The 19,912-nt window shown below is 40.2% G+C and overlaps 1 pseudogene; it reads right to left on the bottom strand.

The window, feature by feature from the left end:
- Positions 1-2,078: 2,078 nt before the first annotated feature.
- Positions 2,079-2,269, bottom strand: LOC123389669 (annotated as a pseudogene).
- Between the last annotated feature and the right edge of the window lie 17,643 nt (positions 2,270-19,912).

Here is a 19,912-nt window from a genome sequence, read left to right as displayed (position 1 = left end):
AGGTTGTGGTAGAATTTGACAGGAGCCATTTTGTTGGTGTGATGGCAGAAGTCTGTTTGCACTCAGTTTAAAAAAGAATGTGAAGAAGTGGAAAGTGAGTATCCCAACCTTCTGAGAAGTTTTTCTATAAAGAATGAGAGGGAAATGGGAGGGAGGGAGAGGAAAGAGAGCTAGGGGGAGTGATACAAAGGAGTGTTTGGTGGTGGACTACAGAATCCAAGCCAGGTGAAAGAGTTAAGGGTTTAAGTGGTGAATGGTGGTAGAGTCAATGAGAAGCCATTTTGGGTTGAAGACTTTTTGGAAAAAAGGAAGAAAAGAGAGAATGACTTGGGAAGATAGAAAGTTGTCATCATGCTAGGAAGTTTGGAATTGAGGTTTTAGAGGTAGTATAGTTATTGTAAATGACAAGGTTTAGGGTAAGAATGTGGGAGTGGGTGATTGACAGGGCCACTAGAAGTGAGGATATTAAAAATAAAGAGACCAGAGTCTCATCTGGATCATCTATATAGCTATTCAAGTCACCAAGAAAGATAACCAGTGTAAGTGGTAGAGTGGAAGTAAGCCAGTTGCTAATTTTTCAGTGAACCAAGGACACTTGGAAATAACTGAATAAAGAATAGTATAATCTGATGGCATGTGCTTTAAAGGACCGACAGTTTTGAGGAGAATGGAGGCAATGATCTGTAAGAGGCAATGGAGAGTAAGAAGGGCATGTACTCTATCTCCAGCATCAGAAATAAAAATATGTGGAGTATAAATAGCCACTGTTTGAGGCAACTATGCAGGAAGCAGGTTTTCAAAGGATAAGAGGTTTCAGTTAGAGGAGGACTGATATGAAGGGAATTTTTAGAGGAGAAGTTGAGGATCTAGGGGATTTAAAAAATGACAGATTACTTGGGGTAAAGAAGGGTAAAGAGTGCTTATAATGGTGGTTAAGGTAGACAGGGAGGTAATAACATGGTGCAAATAGTCCTGAAGTTCTCTTAGGGGAAGGACCATTAGTTTCAACCATTACCTTTTCTGGGCTTGGTTTCTTAATATTGAGGACAGGGTGGCCAGAACCAGTTCATGTAGTGCCTTATAGATTGTGGTAAGGAATTTGGAATTTAAGTAATTAGAAGCCATCTGAGGGTTTTAGGGAAGAAACAGATAGGGTAAGATTTATATTTTAGAAGAGATCAAACCACAAGAAGTTGTTTTCTTCATCCCACCTCACTACAATTTTGGGGGCAGTAATTTTCTCTGCCAAATTTCTCTAGCCAATCCTGTTTACAACTTGGCTGCTGTTTGGAAGGAATGTCACGTATTCTAGCTTTTAAAGATTTCACAATATTTTTTTATAGGTGTTCTCACCTTTGCACACAGGTTCTCTTTTTTCCCCTCTGTGTGTGAGTAGATCATACTTCTTGGATTCTTTGCAGTTGTTTTAACTGGTAGGTTTTAAAGATTTTATTTATTTATTTGACAGAGAGAGAGAGAGAGAGATCACAAGTAGGCAGAGAGGCAGACATAGAGAGAGGAGGAAGCAGGCTCCCTACTGAGCAGAGAGCCTGATGTGGGGCTCGATCCCAGGACCCTAAGATCATGACCTGAGCCAAAGGCAAAGGCTTAACCCACTGAGCCACCCAGGCATCCTTTAACTGGTAGGTTTTGAGTGGAGCAAGTAATTGCAGGTTTGAGACCTTCTGTGTCTCTTTGTATTTCCTGTTGTGACCCCTTGAAGCATGGCACATGGAAATGGCAGCCTAAAAAGTGATGTGGGTGAGCACATGAGCAGAGTTTCGTGCTGACCCATAGTGGATATGTAGTATAAGAAATTATAAACTTTTGTTATTTAAGCCACTGAGATTTTGAGAATGTTTGCTACTAGAGTGTACCAGAATCCTGCCTCTCTTAATTGCATCTTAATAGGATGAAAGACTTAAAATAAAGTCATTTAATCCTTTGTTGTCATAAAAGGTACACTAGTGGGGAGTACATTTTTTTAAAAAGGTATGTGTATCTCTTAGACTTCTGAAAATATGCTTAGACTGCCTTTATGAAAATCTGGTTCTGCTTTTAATATATTTATATATGAATATCCTGAGAAAAGGAGAAAATAGCTCTTAGAATAATGTTAAGTAAAGTAATATTAACAGAGGATTTATTTGTGGCTGTTGCTAAAAGAAAATCACCATGTGGTTCAAAATACGCTTCAAAGTGTTTCAATTAGTAATAATCGTGCCTGGGATAAACCTCATTGGCTACGATACTGCCACTGTGCAAAGCTTTCAAAGTGTTGAGAAGAGAGATTTGGCCCTTTAAAAAGCAAGCTTATAAAAATGACTTAAAATTTATGTAATAAAGACATCATTTATTAATTCTTTACTCTTTTATTGATTGAACATTTACTGAGTGCCTGTAATGGGCATGGCTCTGTGTTATATGCTGCAAGTCCAGGAATCAAAGACATTGACTGGTAGATGGGAAAGGAGATGAACAGGGAGGACGAGCACAGTTAGCAGCAGATAGGAACCTCTCTACTCATAACTGAATCTTTGTTGGAAGCTTATTGGGGATAAAGGGGACGGAAAAATATACTCCTTTCCTGGTCACATGCGCTTGGGGTGTGTTTCCTTTTAAAGAGAGAGAGAAAAAAGACCCACATTGTTCAGAAGAGATATGGGCACAGAAAAGATAAACTTCTTAAGAGAAGTTGGAGCCATAGGTGGACTAATATGGGCTTTGGTATGCTTTCAACTTCACAAGGAGATTGACATCCTAAAGACTTCTACCAAAGATTGTTGAGAGCTTGGAAAATCCTTACTTAAAAAATACTTAAAATACTTACAAATGGGAGAGTATATCTAAAACCAGTTAGAATGGTGGGAAGTTGCATTGCTCAGTAGTTAGGCAGTAGGGCTATGGCAGAATCAGATAGAACTGGCTTCTGATTCTAGTTCAGGCACTCAGCAGTGTGATTTTGTACATTATTTTGCCTCTTTTATGCTTAAGGTTTTTAATCTGTAAAATAGAGTGGAGTTTCCAGGCTGATCTCATAAATACGTAAGAGGCATTCATTGCTAATTAATTGTTCTCAGGATACAAACGCTCAAACATGAAGGTTCCTCACTTAAAAAAAAAGTCAGTTCTGGACCCCTTATTCATTTGTCCTTTTTTTTTTTTTTTTTTTTTTTTTTTTTACATTTCTTTTCAGCATAACAGAATTCATTGGTTTTGCACCACACCCAGTGCTCCATGCAATCCATGCCCTCCATAATACTCACCACCTGGCTCCCCTGAACTCCTGCCCCCTGCCCCTTCAAAACCCTCAGGTTGTTTTTCAGAGTCCATAGTCTCTCATGGTTTATCTTCCCTTCCAATTTCCCTCAACTCCCTTCTCCTCTCCATCTCCCCATGTCCTCCATGTTATTTCTTATGCTCCACAAATAAGTGAAACCATATGATAATTGACTTTTTCTGCTTGACTTATTTCACTCAGCATCATCTCTTCCAGTCCTGTCCATGTTGCTACAAAAGTTGGGTATTCATCCTTTCTGATGGAGGCATAATACTCCAGAGTGTATAATGACCACATCTTCCTTATCCATTTGTCCGTTGAAGGTCATCTTGGTTCTTTCCACAGTTTGGCGACCGTGGCCATGCTGCTATGAACACTGGGATACAGATGGCCCTTTTTCCCACTACATCTGTATCTTTAGAGTAAATATCCAACAGTGCAACTGCAGGGACATAGGTAAGCTCTATTTTTAATTTCTTTTTTATTTATTTATTTTTAAATTTTTTATAAACATATAATGTATTTTTATCCCCGGGGTAGAGGTCTGTGAATTGCCAGGTTTACACACTTCACAGCACTCACCATAGCACATACTCTTCCCAATGCCCATAACTCCACCCCTCTCCCAAACTCCCTCCCCCTAGCAACCCTCAGTTTGTTTTGTGAGATTAAGAGTCACTTATGGTTTGTCTCCCTCCCAATCCCATCTTGTTTCATTCATTCTTCTCCTACCTCCTTAACCCCCCATGTTGCATCTGCACTTCCTCATATCAGGGAGATCATATGATAGTTGTCTTTCTCCGATTGACTTATTTTGCTAAGCATGATACCCTCTAGTTCCATTCACGTCGTCGCAAATGGCAAGATTTCATTTCTTTTGGTGGCTGCACAGTATTCCATTGTGTATATGTACCACATCTTCTTGATCCATTTAAGATGGATTCATCTTGATGGACATCTAGGTTCTTTCTATAGTTTGGCTATTGTAGACATTGCTGCCATAAACATTCTGGTGCACGTGCCTCTTCGGATCACTACGTTTGTATCTTTAGGGTAAATACCCAGTAGTGCAATTGCTGGGTCATAGGGTATTTCTATTTTCAACATTTTGAGGAACCTCCAAGCTGTTTTCCAGAGTGGTTGCACCAGTTTGCATTCCCTCCAACAGTGGAGGAGGGTTCCACTTTCTCCACATCCTCGCCAGCATCTGTCATTTCCTGACTTGTTAATTTTAGCCATTCTGACTGGTGTGAGGTGATACCTCATTATGGTTTTGATTTGTATTTCCCTGATGCCATGTGATGTGGAGCATTTTCCATGTGTCTGTTGGCCATCTAGATGTCTTCCTTGCAGAAATGTCTGTTCATGTTTTCTGCCCATTTCTTGATTGGATTATTTGTTCTTTGGGTGTTGAGTTTGCTAAGTTCTTTATAGATTTTGGACACTAGTCCTTTATCTGATATGTCGTTTGCAAATATCTTCTCCCATTCTGTCAGTTGTCTTTTGGTTTTGTTAACTGTTTCCTTTGCTGTGCAATATTTTTAATTTCTTGAGGAATCTCCACACTGTTCTCCAAAGAGGCTGCACCAACTTGCATTCCCATCAACAGTGTAAGAGGGTTCTCCTTTCTCCACATCCTCTCCAACACATGTTGTTTCCTGTCTTGCTAATTTTGGTCATTCTAACTGGTGTAAGGTGATATCTCAATGTGGATTTAATTTGAATCTCCCTGATGGCTAGTAATGATGAGCATTATTTTTTTTCAATTTCTAACTCCAGTCATTTTATTTTGAAGTTCAAGTAAAATACAGAATTAATGCAATTAAAAGTTCATGAAGTGTTGTTAATTTTTAATTTAAATCTATAATTTTAAAAGTACTTGTATTCTTGAAAGTGGTCTTTATTTCTTCTTCTTCTTCTTATTTTCTTTTTAAATTAAATTTATTTATTTTCAGCATAATAGTATTCATTATTTTTTCACCAGACCCTATGCTCCATGCAATCCGAGCCTTCTATAATACCCACCACCTGGTACCCCAACCTCCCCACCCCCCCACCACTTCAAACCCCTCAGATTGTTTTTCAGAGTCCATAGTCTCTCATGATTCACCTTCCTTTCCAATTTCCCCCAACTCCCTTCTCCTCTCTAATGCCACATGTCCTCCATGCTATTTGTTATGCTCCACAAATAAGTGAAACCATATGATAATTGACTCTCTCTGCTTGACTTATTTCACTCAGCATCATCTCTTCCAGTCCCGTCTATGTTGCTACAAAAGTTGAGTATTCATCCTTTCTGATGGAGGCATAATGCTCCATAGTGTATATGGACCACATCTTTCTTATCCATTCATCCATTGAAGGGCATCTTGGTTCTTTCCACAGTTTGGCAACTGCGGCCATTGCTGTTAAACATTGGGGTACAGATGGCCCTTCTTTTCACTACATCTGTATCTTTGGGGTAAATACCCAGGAGTGCAATGGCAGGGTCATAGGGAAGTTCTATTTTTAATTTCTTGAGAAATCTCCACACTGTTCTCCAAAGAGGCTGTACCAACCTGCATTCCCACCAACAGTGTAAGAGAGTTTCCCTTTCTCCACATCCCCTCCAACACATGTTGTTTCCTGTCTTGTTAATTTTGGCCATTCTAACCTCAATGTGGTTTTAATTTGAATCTCCCTGAGGGCTAGTGATGATGAACATTTTTTCATGTGTCTGATAGCCATTTGTATGTCTTCATTGGAGAAGTGTCTGTTCATATCTTCTGCCCATTTTTTTGATATGATGGCCTGTTTTGTGGGTGTTGAATTTGAGGAGTTCATTATAGATCCTGGATATCAACCTTTTGTCTGTACTGTCATTTGCAAATATCTTCTCCCATTCCGTGGGTTGCCTCTTTGTTTTTTTGACTGTTTCCTTTGCTGTGCAGAAGCTTTTGATTTTTGAAGAAGTCCCAAAAGTTTATTTTCACTTTTGTTTCCTTTGCCTTTGGAGACATATCTTAAAAGAAGTTGCTGTGGCTGATATCGAAGAGATTACTGCCTATGTCCTCTTCTAGGATTCTGAAGGATTCCTGTCTTAAGTTGAGGTCGTTTATCCATTTTGAGTTGATCTTTGTGTACAGTGTAAGAGAATGATCGAGTTTTATCTTCTACATACAGCTGTCCAGTTTTTCCAGCACCATTTATTGAAGAGACTGTCTTTTTTCCACTGTATATTTTTTCCTGTTTAGTTGAAGATTAATTGCCCATAGAGTTAAGGGTCCATATCTGGGCTCTCTACTCTGTTCCACTGGTCTGTGTGTCTGTTTTTATGCCAGTACCATGCTGTCTTGCTGATCACAGCTTTGTAATAAAGCTTCAAATCAGATAACGTGATGCCTCCAGTTTTATTTTTGTTTTTCAACATTTCCTTAGCAATTCAGGGTCTCTTCTGATTCCATACAAATTTCTGGATTATTTGCTCCAGCTCTTTGAAGAATACTGGTGGAATTTTGATTGGAATGGCATTAAAAGTATAGATTGCTCTAGGCAGTATAGACATTTTAACAATGTTTATTCTTCTGATCCAAGAGCATGGAATGGTCTTCCATCTTTTTGTGTCTTCTTCAATTTCCTTCATGAGTGTTCTGTAGTTCCTCAAGTACAGATCCTTTACTTCTTTGGTTAGGCTGATTCCCAGGTATCTTATGGTTCTTGGTGCTATAGTAAATGGAATTGATTCTCTAATTTCCCTTTCTGTATTTTCATTGTTAGTGTATAAGAAATCCACTGATTTCTGCACATTGACTTGGTATCCTGCCACGTTGCTGAATTGCTGTATGAGTTCTAGTAGTTTGGGGGTGGAGTCTTTTGGGTTTTCCATATAAAGAATCATGTCATCTGTGAAGAGAGAGAGTTTGACTTCTTCATTGCCCATTTGGATACCTTTTAGTTCTCTTTATTGTCTGATTGCTGTTGCTAGGACTTCTCAGACTATGTTGAACAAGTGGGCATCCTTGTCGTGTTCCTGATCTCAACGGGAAGGCTGCAAGCTTTTTCCCATTGAGGATGATATTTGCTGTGGGTCTTTCATAGATAGATTTGATAAGTTCAGGAATTTTCCCTCTATCCCTATACTTTGAAGCGTTTTAATCAGGAACGGATGCTGGATTTTGTCAAATGCTTTTTCTGCATTAATTAAGAGGACCATGTGGTTCTTCTCTCTTCTCTTATTAATTTGTTCTATCACATTGATTGATTTGGGAATGTTGAACCATCTTTGTAGCCCAGGGATGAATCCCACCTGGTTATGGTGGATAATCTTTTTAATGTGCTGTTGGATCCTGTTTGCTAGCATCTTGTTGAGAATCTTAGTGATATTTGTGAGAATCAGTGATATTGGTCTGAAATTGTCCTTTTTGGTAGGGTCTTTTCCTGGTTTGGGGATCAAGGTAATGCTGGCTTCATAGAAAGAGTCTGGAAGTTTTCCTTCTGCTTCAATTTTTTGAAACAGCTTCAGGAGAATAGGTGTTATTTCTTCTTTGAAAGTTTGGTAGAATTCCCCAGGTAATCCGTCAGGTCGTGGGCTCTTGTTTTTTGGGAGGTTTTTGATCACTGCTTCAATCTCGTTACTAGATATTGGTCTATTCAGGTTGTCGATTTCTTCCTGGTTCAATTTTGGGAGTTTATAGTTTTCCCGGAATGCATCCATTTCATCAAGGTTGCTAAGCTTATTGGCATATAACTGTTGATAATAACTTCTGATGATTGTTTCTACTTCCTTGGTGTTCGTTGTGATCTCTCCCTTTTCATTCATAATTTTATGAATTTGGGCTTTCTCTCTTTTCTTTTTGAAGAAAAAGAAAACTTCTAGTTTCATTGATGCATTCTACTGTATCTTTGGTTTCTACCTCATTGATCTCAGCTCTAATCTTGATGATTTCCCTTCTTATATGTGGAGTTTGTTTGATTTGTTGTTGATTCTGCAGTTCTTTAAGGTGTAGAGACAGCTGCTGTGTTCTGGATTTTTCAATTTTTTTGAGAGAGGCTTGGATGGCCATGTATTTCCCCCTTAGGACCATCTTTGCTGTATCCCATAGGTTTTGGACTGAAGTGTCTTCATTCTCATTGGTTTCCATGAATTGTTTCAGCTCTTCTTTGATCTCCTGGTTGATCCAAGATTTCTTAAGCAAGGTGGCCTTTAGCTTCCAGGTGTTTGAGTTCCTTCTGAACTTTTCCTTGTGATTAAGCTCCAGTTTCAAAGCATTGTGATCTGAGAATATTCAGGGAATAATCTCAGTCTTTTGGTATCGGTTGAGTCCTGATCTGTGACCCAGTATGTGGTCTGTTCTTGAGAAGTTTCCATGTGCACTTGAGAAGAATGAGTATTCTGTTGTTTTAGGTTGGAATGTTCTGTATATATCTACGAGGTCCATCTGGTTCAATGTCTCATTCAATGCTCTTGTTTCTTAATTGATTTTCTGCTTCGATGATCTGTCTATTTCTGAGAGAGGCGTGTTAAGATCACCTACGATTAGTGTGTTCATATCAATATGATTCTTTATCTTGATTAATAGTTTTCTTATGTAATTGGCTGCTCCCATATTGGGGGCATAGATATTTACAATTGTTAGATCATCTTGGTGGATAATCCCTTTTAGGATTATGTAGTGTCCTTCTGTATCTCTGACTACAGTCGTTAGTTTAAAATCTAATTTATCTGATATGAGAATTGCTACCCCAGCCTTCTTTTGAGGCCCATTGGCATGAAAGATGCTTCTCCATCCTTTCACTTTCAGTGGGTTTATCTTTAGGTTCAAAATGGGTCTATTGTAGACAACATATGGATGGGTCCTGTTGTTTTATCCAATCTGCAACCCTTTGCCATTTTATGGGCGCATTCAGGCCATTCACATTGAGAGTGATTATTGATAGATACATTTTTATTGACATCGTGTTACCTTTGAAGTCTTTCTTACTGTAGATTGTCTCTTTATTTCTGTTCAATGCTATTCTTAGGATTTTTCCTCTTTTATAGAACCCCCCCCCTTAATATTTCCTCTAGTGTTGGCTTGGTGGTTGCATAGTCTTTGAAGCCTTGCCGGTCTTGGAAACTCTTTATCTCCATCTACTTTGAATGTCAGTCTTGCTGGATAAAGTATTCTTGGCTGCATGTTCTTCTCATTTAGTGCCCTGAGTATATCTTGCCAGCCCTTTCTGGCTTGCCATGTCTCTGTGGACAGGTCTGATGTTATTCTTATGGGCTTTCCTCTGTAAGTAAGGAGCCTCTTTGTCCTAGCAGCTTTCAAGAGATTATACCTACAATTATAATTCCTCAATTTGACTATCAGGTGTTGTGATGTTTTTTGGAATGTATAACCTTGGGTGTAGACTGTTCAGCCTCTAGTACATGAATGCTGGTTCCATTCGTGAGATTGGGAAAATTTTCATGAAGTACTTGTTCCACTATATCTTCTAGACTTCTTTCTTTCCTCCCTTTCAGGGATTCCAATAATTCTGATGTTGGCACGTTTCATGGCATCATTTATTTCCCTGATTCTGTTTTCGTGGCTTCTAAGCTGTTTGTTCCAGGCTTCCTCCTGATCCTTTCTATCTGTTTGTCCTCCAGATCACTAATTCTATCTTCTGTTCAGTTACCCTAGCTTTGAGAGAGTTTAGATTAGATTGGAACTCATTGAGAGCATTGTGAACCTCCTCCCTGGTAGCTTTAAGCTCCGCCCTAACATTGTGAACATCCTGTCTGGTCGCTTTCAGCTCAGCTCTAATCAATTCTCTTTGGTCATCCATGGCTTTCTCCAACCTAGCTATTACCTGGATAATTGTTAGCCTGAATTCTCCTTCCGAGATACTGTCTATGTTGATATCCATTAGCTCTGTTGCAGAAGGCCCATCCTCTGTATTTTTCTTCTGTTGGGCATTCCTCCTCCTAGTCATTTTGGTGAGAGATGACTGAACAGATGTAGCTGGATGTATTAACTGTGGTGCAGTCAAGGTGCACCCTGGAACACTTCTGAGCAATCAGGATTCCCCATCCAAACGAGAGACAAAAGAAAAGAAAAAGAAAAAGAAAAAAAATAAAAAGAGAAAGAGAGAGAGACAGGAAAGAAAGGGAAGATGAGAGAGAAGGGCCCCAAGGTAAGATTTATGAGGTAGACAAACAAAAACAGACAAACACAAAGACTGATAAAAGTATATGACAAGAGAAAAAAAATATATATGCAAATAAAGGAAGAACCTCGTCAAAAAGAACCCTAAGTGTAAGATTTATATACTATCAGGACAAACACAAAAACACACAGAAACACTTGTGGAAGAAAAAGATGGGAGAGTCGTTATAAATTCTCAGTGTGTGCGAGGAAGATTGTTTTGATTCTTCCTGGATGTATCTTGATATCTTTGTTAAAGGACTCACTTCCCTAGATAAAGGGGGATTAAAAATTAGTTTACCTATAGGGGTAGTATTGATTGGTGAAAGGGGATTACTTTGAAGTTTAACTCTATATGAATATTAGAAGATAAAAATAAAAAGGAATAAATTAGACTAAACTAAACTAAAATAAAAAAAAAAGAAGGAATTCAAAAAATAGAAATGCAGAGTTCACAGTAGGGGGTTAGCAGGGTTCCACATGCCCTGCTCTGCCACTGCCTTTCCTCCCTCCAGCATTTCCCCTCGGATGAAATTTCTGCATCAAAGTCAGCCTGTGGGAGGTGGAGTCAAGATGGCGGAGAAGTAGCAGGTGAGACTACTTCGCTAGCAGGAGATCAGCTAGATAGCTTATCTACAGATTGCAAACGCCTGCAAATACATTGGCAGATCGAAGAGAAGAAGAACAGCAATTCTGGAAACAGAAAGACAACCACTTTCTGAAAGGTAGGACTGGCGGAGACCTGAATCCAAAGCGACGGGAAGAAAGACCCCGGGGCGAGGGGCCAGCTCCCGGCAAGTGGTGGTGCAACGAAGCACAAAATCAGGACTTTTAAAAGTCTGTTCCACTGAGGGACATCACTCCAGAGGCTAAACTGGGGCAAAGCCCACGTGGGGTCAGCGTGGCCTCAGGTCCCGCAAGGTCACAGAAGGATGGGGGTGTCTGAGTTTCGCAGAGCTTGCAGGTATTGGAACGGGAAAGCCAGCTACAGAGACAGAGCCAACAGTAAGCTTGCAGCTCGGGCTTACCTTGAACTGGTCGCAGGCTTGGGAGCTGGGAGCGCGGCCAGAGGTCAGGCAGACGGGAGTAACTGGGCGCTGTTCTCTGAGGGCGCACTGAGGAGTGGGGCCCCGGGCTCTCGGCTCCTCCGGGCTGGAGAGCAGGAGGCCGCCATTTGTATTCCTGTCCTCCGGAACTCTACAGAAAGCGCTCAGGGAACAAAAGCTTCTGAAAGCAAACCCAAGGGGATTACTCAGCCCGGCCCCCTGGTAAGGGCGGTGCAATTCCGCCTGGGGCAAAGACACTTGAGAATCACTACACCAGGCCCGTCCCCCAGAAGATCAACAAGAAATCCAGCCAAGACCAAGTTCACCTACCAAGGAGTGCTGTTTCAATACCAAGGAGAGCAGCAGAATTCCAGAGGAGGAGAAAGCAAAGCACGGAACTCATGGCTTTCTCCCTGTGATTATTTTTAGTCTTGCAGTTAATTTAATTTTTTTCTTTTTCATTTTTTTTTTCTCGCCTTCAGGTAAAATTTTTTTTTACTTTTACCCTTTTCTTTTTTAACATTTTAAACTAGTTTATCTAATATATATATATATTTCTTTTTTATATTTTTCTTTATTCGTTTTCTTTTTAAAAATTCTTTTCTTTCTTCCTTTTTGAACCTCTTTTTATCCCCTTTCTCCCCCCTCACGATTTGGGATCTATTCTGATTTGGTTAAAGCATATTTTCCTGGGGTTGTTGCCACCCTTTTAGTATTTTACTTGCTCCTTCATATACTCTTATCTGGACAAAATGACAAGATGGAAAAATTCACCACAAAAAAAAGAACAAGAGGCAGTACTGAAGGCTAGGGACCTAATCAGTACCGACATTGGTAATATGTCAGATCTAGAGTTCAGAATGACAATTCTCAAGGTTCTAGCTGGGCTTGAAAAAGGCATGGAAGATATTAGAGAAACGCTCTCGGGAGATATAAAAGCCATTTCTGGAGAAATAAAAGAACTAAAATCTAACCAAGTTGAAATAAAAAAAGCTATTAATGAGGTGCAATAAAAAAATGGAGGCTCTCACTGCTAGGATAAATGAGGCAGAAGAAAGAATTAGTGATATAGAAGATCAAATGACAGAGAATAAAGAAGCTGAGCAAAAGAGGGACAAACAGCTACTGGACCACGAGGGGAGAATTTGAGAGATAAGTGACACCATAAGACGAAACAAATTAGAATAATTGGGATTCCAGAAGAAGAAGAAAGAGAGAGGGGAGCAGAAGGTATACTGGAGAGAATTATTGGGGAGAATTTCCCCAATATGGCAAAGGGAACGAGCATCAAAATTCAGGAGGTTCAGAGAACGCCCCTCAAAATCAATAAGAATAGGCCCACACCCCGTCACCTAATAGTAAAATTTACAAGTCTCAGTGACAAAGAGAAAATCCTGAAAGCAGCCCGGGAAAAGAGGTCTGTAACATACAATGGTAAAAATATTAGATTGGCAGCTGACTTATCCACAGAGACATGGCAGGCCAGAAAGAGCTGGCATGATATTTTCAGAGCACTAAATGAGAAAAACATGCAGCCCAGAATACTATATCCAGCTAGGCTATCATTGAAAATAGAAGGAGAGATTAAAAGCTTCCAGGACAAACAAAAACTGAAAGAATTTGCAAACACCAAACCAGCTCTACAGGAAATCTTGAAAGGGGTCCTCTAAACAAAGAGAGAGCCTACAAGTGGTAGATCAGAAAGGAAGAGAGACCATATACAGTAACAGTCACCTTACAGGGAATACAGTGGCACTAAATTCATATCTCTCAATAGTTACCCTGAATGTTAACGGGCTAAATGCCCCTGTCAAAAGACACAGGGTATCAGAATGGATAAAAAAACAAAACTCATATATATGTTGCCTCCAAGAGACTTATTTTAAGCCCAAAGACACCTCCAGATTTAAAGTGAGGAGGTGGAAAAGAATTTACCATGATAATGGACATCAGAAGAAAGCAGGAGTGGCAATCCTTATATCAGATCAATTAGATTTTAAGCCAAAGACTATAATGAGAGATGAGGAAGGACACTATATCATACTCAAAGGGTCTGTCCAACAAGAAGATCTAAGAATTTTAAATATCTATGCCCCCAATGTGGGAGCAGTCAACTATATAAACCAATTAATAACAAAATCAAAGAAACACATCAACAATAATACAATAATAGTAGGGGACTTTAACACTCCCCTGACTGAAATGGACAGATCATCCAAGCAAAAGATCAGCAAGGAAATGATGGCATTAAATGACACACTGGACCAGATGGACATCACAGATATATTCAGAACATTTCATCCCAAAGCAACAGAATTCACATTCTTCTCTAGTGCACATGGAACATTCTCCAGAATAGATCACATCCTCGGTCCTAAATCAGGACTCAACCGGTATTAAAAGATTGGGATCATTCCCTGCATATTTTCAGACCACAATGCTCTAAAGCTAGAACTCAACCACAAAAGGAAGTTTGGAAAGAACCCAAATACATGGAGACTAAACAGCATCTTTCTAAAGAATGAATAGGTCAATTGGGAAATTAAAGAAGAATTGAAAAAAATCATGGAAACAAATGATAATGAAAATACAACGGTTCAAAATCTGTGGGACACAACAAAGGCAGTCCTGAGAGGAAAATATATAGCGGTACAAGCCTTTCTCAAGAAACAAGAAATGTCTCAGGTACGCAACCTAACCCTACAACTAAAGGAGCTGGAGAAAGAACAAGAAAGAAACCCTAAGCCCAGCAGGAGAAGAGAAATCATATAGATCAGAGCAGAAATCAATGAAAAAGAAACCAAAAAAAGAATAGAACAAATCAACGAAACTAGGAGCTGGTTCTTTGAAAGAATTAATAAAATTGATAAACCCCTGGCGCGACTTATCAAAAAGAAAAGAGAAAGGACCCAAATAAATAAAATCATGAATGAAAGAGGAGAGATCACAACTAACACCAAAGAAATACAAACTATTATAAGAACATACTATGAGCAACTCTATGCCAACAAATTTGACAATCTGGAAGAAATGGATGCATTCCTAGAAACATATAAACTACCACAACTGAACCAGGAAGAAATAGAAAGACTGAACAGACCCATAACCAGTAAGGAGATTGAAACAGTCATTAAAAATCACCAAACAAACAAAAGCCCAGGGCCAGACGGCTTCCCGGGGGAATTCTACCAAACATTTAAAGAAGAACTAATTCCTATTCTCCTGAAACTGTTCTAAAAAATAGAAATGGAAGGAAAACTTCCAAACTCATTTTATGAGTCCAGCATCACCTTGATCCCAAAACCAGACAAGGATCCCATCAAAAAAGAGAGCTATAGACCAATATCCTTGATGAACACAGATGCGTAAATACTCAACAAAATACTAGCCAATAGTATTCAACAGTACATTAAAAGGATTATTCACCACGACCAAGTGGGATTCATTCCAGGGCTGCAAGGTTGGTTCAACATCTGCAAATCAGTCAATGTGATACAACACATCAATAAAACAAAGAACAAGAACCATATGATACTCTCAATAGATGCTGAAAAAGCATTTGACAAAGTACAGCATCCCTTCCTGATCAAAACTCTTCAAAGTGTAGGGATAGAGGGTACATACCTCAATATCATCAAAGCCATCTATGAAATCCCACCGCAAATATCATTCTCAATGGAGAAAACTGAAAGCTTTTCCGCTAAGGTCAGGAACACGGCAGGGATGTCCATTATCCCCACTGCTATTCAAAATAGTACTAGAAGTCCTAGCCTCAGCAATCAGACAACAAAAGGAAATTATAGGCATCCAAATCGGCAAAGTAGAAGTCAAAGTATCACTCTTTACAGATGATATGATACTACATGTGGAAAACCCAAGAGACTCCACTCCAAAACTGCTAGAACTTGTACAGTTATTCAGTAAAGTGTCAGGATATAAAATCAATGCACAGAAATCAGTTGCATTTCTCTACCCCAACAACAGGACAGAAGAAAGAGAAATTAAGGAGTCAATCCCATTTACAATTGCACCCCAAACCATAAGATACTTTGGAATAAACCTAACCAAGGAGGCACAGAATGTATACTCAGAAAACTATGAAGTACTCATGAAAGAAATTGAGGAAGACACAAAGAAATGGAAAAATGTTCCATGCTCCTGGATTGGAAGAATAAATATTGTGAAAATGTCTATGCTACCTAAGGCAATCTACACATTTAATGCAATTCCTATCAAAGTACCATCCATCTTTTTCAAAGGAATGGAAGAAATAATTCTAAAATTTATATGGAACCAGAAAAGACCTCGAATAGCCAAAGGGATATTGAAAAAGAAAGCCAGCGTTGGTGGCATCAAAATTCCGGACTTCAAGATTTATTATAAAGCTGTCATCATCAAGGCAGCCTTGTAGTGGCCCCAAAACAGACACATAGATCAATGGAACAGAATAGAGAGCCCAGAAATAGACCCTCAACTCTACAGTCAACTAATCTTCGACAAAGTAGGAAAGAATGTCCAATGGAAAAAAGACAGCCTCTTCAATAAATGGTGCTGGGAAAATTGGACAGCCACATGCAGAAAAATGAAATTGGACCATTTCCTTACACCACACACGAAAATAAACTCAAAATGGATGAAGGACCTCAATGTGTGAAAGGAATCCATCAAAATCCTTGAGGAGAACACAGGCAGGAACCTCTTCGACCTCAGCCGCAGCAACATCTTCCTAGGTACATCGCCAAAGGCAAGGGAAACAAGGGCAAAAATGAACTATTGGGATTTCATCAAGATCAAAAGCTTTTGCACAGCAAAGGTAACAGTTAACAAAATTAAAAGACAACTGACAGAATGGGAGAAGATATTTGCAAACGACATATCGGATAAAGGACTAGTGTCCAAAATCCATAAAGAACTTAGCAAACTCAACACCCAAAGAACAAATAATCCAATCAAGAAATGGGCAGAGGGACATGAAAAGACATTACTGGCTCAGTGGGTTGTGCCGCTGCCTTCGGCTCGGGTCATGATCTCAGGTTCCTGGGATCGAGTCCCACATCGGGCTCTCTGCTCAGCAGGGAGCCTGCTTCCTCCTCTCTCTCTCCGCGTGCCTCTCTGCCTACTTGTGATCTCTCTCTGTGAAATAAATAAATCTTAAAAAAAAAAAAAAGACATCCAGATGGCCAAGAGACACATGAAAAAGTGCTCCATATCACTCGGCATCAGGGAAGTTCAAATCAAAACCACAATGAGATATCACCTCACACCAGTCAGAATGGCTAAAATCAACAAGTCAGGAATGACAGATGCTGGCGAGGATGCGGAGAAAGGGGAACCCTCCTACACTGTTGGTGGGAATGTAAGCTGGTGCAGCCACTCTGGAAAACAGCCTGGAGGTTCCTCAAAATGTTGAAAATAGAACTGCCCTATGACCCAGCAATTGCTTTACTGGGTATTTATCCTAAAGATATAAACGTAGTGATCCAAAGGGGCACGTGCACCCGAATGTTTATAGCAGCAATGTCCACAACAGCCAAACTATGGAAAAACCTAGATGTCCATCAACAGATGAATGGATCAAGAAGATGTATATATACACAATGGAATACTATGCAGCCATCAAAAGAAATGAAATCTTGCCATTTGCGACAACATGGATGGAACTAGAGCATATCATGCTTAGCGAAATAAGTCAAGCAGAGAAAGACAACTGTCATATGATCTCCCTGATATGAGGAAGTGGTGATGCAATATGGGGGCTTAAGTGGGTAGAAGAAGAATAAATGAAACAAGATGGGATTGGGAGGGAGACAAACCATAAGTGACTCTTAATCTCACAAAACAAACTGAGGGTTGCTGGGGGTGGGGAGTTGGGAGAAGGGGGTGGGATTATGGACATTGGGGAGGGTATGTGCTTTGGTGAGTGCTGTGAAGTGTGTAAACCCTGTGATTCACAGACCTGTACCCCTGGGGATAAAATATATGTTTATAAAAAATAAAAAATTAAAAAAAATGCAAAAGAAAAACATAGGTGTATGTATCAAAAATTTAAGGTCGAAGGTTATTACAGAATTTGATGTACTGGTCAGCTCACAGTGATGGTTTAGCTTAAAAACATTATATATATATATATATATATATATATATATATATATCCAGAATAGTGGGAATGAATGAATAATAAAAGTTTTTTCATGAAGTATTGGTTGTTCTCTTATAGTCCTTTTTTTTTCCCTCTTTTTTTTTTTTTTTCTTTCTTGGTTTGTTTTCTGGGTTAGGGGCCTTCCTCGTGGGTTTTCAGTCAATGATGTTCCCTGATTTAAGTCCTCCTGCCCACCTCAAGGAGGTGGGCTCTGAGGAAACTGGTTTTTTTTTTTTTTCAGGCTTTTGTTCTCTGGCAGTTTTTATGGTTGTTCACTTTTTTTATTTTCTCACTTTGACCGCTTTTGATGGTTTTTGTAGTTTTAGAGGAAAACAAACCGCACCCTGATCTCCCTCTCAGAGAGAAGCCTCAGTATGGCTGCAGAGCCTAAATAAGTTCCCCCTTGGCCGTTGGCAGAGCAGGTTCCAAGTCGCGGTCCTGGCGACGCAGGATCTTTTGCTTGTACCCAAATCCAAGGCAGTAGCGGTTGTCTGGGCGGCTCCGACCACCAGAGAGGTTCCAAGCAGCGATTGCACACTGAGATTTTCCCGCTGGCCCGGGCTGGGAGTGCCTGGTCTTTCTGGGTCTAAGAGTGCCGGGCTTGAGCGCACCAATTTCAGGGGAGGCTGAGGTTCATGCGAGGGTCTCAGGCTCTGAGAATGGGGCGCAGGTCCAAGAGCACCAGGCTGGGCCTTCGCGCACCTCTCTGGGGGGAGAGTTTGGTGCAGGCTTTGAAACAATGGCGCGTATCAAAGGGCACTGGCTGAGCTTTTATACCTCTCTCAGGGGAGTATCTCAGGCTCTATAGCAGGGCTCTCACATTCTGCTGCCTGGGGTGGCTCCCATCCCCTCACAGGAAAGGGACCCCACGCGTTCTTGTGCGCACTGGCGGCTTAGGGACCAAGAGCTGGTTTCTCTGCCGCACTCTCTCTGCCTCAGCGCCAGGGGAGGCTGTCCTGGGACCGGGGACTTAAGCCCCTGTCCCTAGCCCTTCCCATTCCCACAATTTCCTCCTGAGATCCTTTGTTCTTTTGGAGTACTTTCAACCAGTCTCCAGGTTAATGCTGGTCCCCAGATGTAGGGCACTCTCACTCGTATTGGGCTATTACTTTCCAACTGGACGCCTCTGGTGGCTCCCTCCTCCTTTTGTTTATCTTCCGATATCAGTCGCCGTTCTCACTCTGCTTTACCTGCCCACTGGCGTCTTCTCCCCCTGTATTCTGATCTCAGGCTGATTTCATGGGTGACTGGAGTTCTTTGGTAGGTAATCAGCTCACTTTGGGGTACAAGTTGGAAAGGTGTCTCCTCCTACTTCCCCGCCATCTTGTCCAATGATGAACATTTTTTCATGTGTCTCATAGCCATTTGTATGTCTTCATTGGAGAAGTGTCTGTTCATATCTTCTGCCCATTTTTTGATATGATTGTCTGTTTTGTGTGTGTTGAGTTTGAGAAATTCTTTATAGATCCTGGATATCAGACTTTTGTCTGTACTGTCATTTGCAAATATCTTCTCCCATTCCGTGGGTTGCCTCTTTGTTTTGTTGACTGTTTCCTTTGCTGTGCAGAAGCTTTTGCTTTTGATGAAGTCCCAAAAGTTCATTTCACTTTTGTTTCCTTTGCCCTTGGAGACATATCTTGAAAGAAGTTGCTGTGGCTGATATTGAAGAGATTACTGCCTATGTTCTCCTCTAGGATTCTGATGGATTCCTGTATCAGGATGTTGAGATCTTTTATCCATTTTGAGTTTATCTTTGTGTATAGTGTAAGAGAATGGCCGAGTTTTATTCTTCTACATATAGCTGTCCAATTTTCCCAGCACCATTTATTGAAGAGACTCTCTTTTTGTCCCGCTGTATATTTTTTCCTGCTTTGTCAAAGATTATTTGCCCATAGAGTTGAGGATCCATATCTGGGCTCTCTACTCTGTTCCACTGGTCTATATGTCTGTTTTTATGCCAGTACCATGCTGTCTTGGTGATCACAGCTTTGTAGTAAAGCTTGAAATCAGGTAACTTTCACACTCTTTTTATGAAGCCAGCATTACCCTGACCCCCAAACCAGGCAAAGACCCTACCAAAAAGGAGAATTTCAGACCAATATCACTGATGAATATGGATGCTAAGATTCTCAACAGGATCCAACAAACAGGATCCAACAGCACATTAAAAAGGTTATCCACCATGGCCAGGTGGGATTCATCCCTGGGTTACAAGGATGGTTCAACATTCCCAAATCAATCTATGTAATAGAACAAATCAATAAGAGAAGAGAGAAGAACCACATGGTCCTTTCAATTG

Source organism: Mustela putorius, unplaced genomic scaffold (genome assembly GCF_011764305.1).
Source record: "Mustela putorius furo isolate JIRA1106 unplaced genomic scaffold, ASM1176430v1.1 tig00003988_pilon_pilon_pilon, whole genome shotgun sequence".
Classification (NCBI taxonomy): Eukaryota; Metazoa; Chordata; class Mammalia; order Carnivora; family Mustelidae; genus Mustela; species Mustela putorius.
The sequence above is the reverse complement of the archived record's forward strand: the minus strand, read 5'-3'. Positions and strand labels throughout refer to the sequence as shown.